General features: G+C 34.6%; 1 protein-coding gene across 1 annotated transcript in view; it reads left to right on the top strand.

The window, feature by feature from the left end:
- LOC128881761 (sialin) overlaps window positions 1-1,072 on the top strand; it is an 18,095-nt gene that overhangs the window by 7,231 nt on the left and 9,792 nt on the right. The gene's annotated exons all lie outside the window — the stretch shown is intronic.

Genomic DNA, 1,072 nt, shown 5'->3' with positions numbered 1-1,072 from the left:
TCACCGATATACCTCGGTGTTTTCGCTTCCTCCTACTCTTTACTCGTCGTTCTTGTCTAAGTTCGACGCTCGGCGGCAAACATCAAAGAATATACGAAACTCGGGCGGCAAACGTTAGAGGATATACGAAATTCGGCGGTCGAACTCGACTACTCGAGAGGTATACTGTGCACTTATCGTGGACAAATTTGTGCGCCTAACCTGACATTACTCTACATAGATAGAAAATGTATTATTGAAAATAATAATGAATATTCTTATAAGAAAGCTAGGTATATAAGTAAGCACTTATCGTGGACAAATTTTTGCGCCTAACCTGACATTACTCTACATAGATAGAAAATGTATTATTGAAAATAATAATGAATATTCTTATAAGAAAGCTAGGTATATAAGTAAGCACTTATCGTGGACAAATTTTTGCGCCTAACGTGACATTACTCTACATAGATAGAAAATGTATTATTAAAAATAATAATGAATATTCTTATAAGAAAGCTGGGTATATAAGTAAGCACTTATCGTGGACAAATTTTTGCGCCTAACATGACATTACTCTACATAGATAGAAAATGTATTATTAAAAATAATAATGAATATTTTTATAGAGAAGCTAGGTATACAAGCTGTCCCAAAAATGTTATAACACCTTGAAAGTGGTGGTTCGGGAGGTGATTTGAAACAATTTTTCCCTTAGCGAAAATGTTATCCGAGGCTTTGTTAAGGAGATATTAACATAAAATTTTTCAATTACGTGTCTAAACATTCTGGAAAGGAAATAAGAGAACCGTCTGAAGTAGCTCTTTTGTATGCGACTCTCGAGACGTAGGTAAGGCGTTTATAGTAGTGGAGTATTAAAAATTCGAATGATAATTCCTGGTAGTATGTAGATTCGTAGAATGGTTTAGTCTGGTGCAAGCTGTTTAATTATCTTCATCGAACAATTATTCAAAGACGACATCGCGCCTGTGAGAACTTTAAATTCGTTCATTATCATGTAAACTTTACATGTCGGCCATATTGGGTCCGCCATTTTGAATTTTGCAATTCTGGTATCAGATTCAAAGTTTAC

The sequence above is a fragment of the Hylaeus volcanicus genome, chromosome 9 (assembly GCF_026283585.1).
Source record: "Hylaeus volcanicus isolate JK05 chromosome 9, UHH_iyHylVolc1.0_haploid, whole genome shotgun sequence".
Taxonomy (NCBI): Eukaryota; Metazoa; Arthropoda; class Insecta; order Hymenoptera; family Colletidae; genus Hylaeus; species Hylaeus volcanicus.
This window is presented reverse-complemented; position numbering and strand designations above follow the sequence as displayed.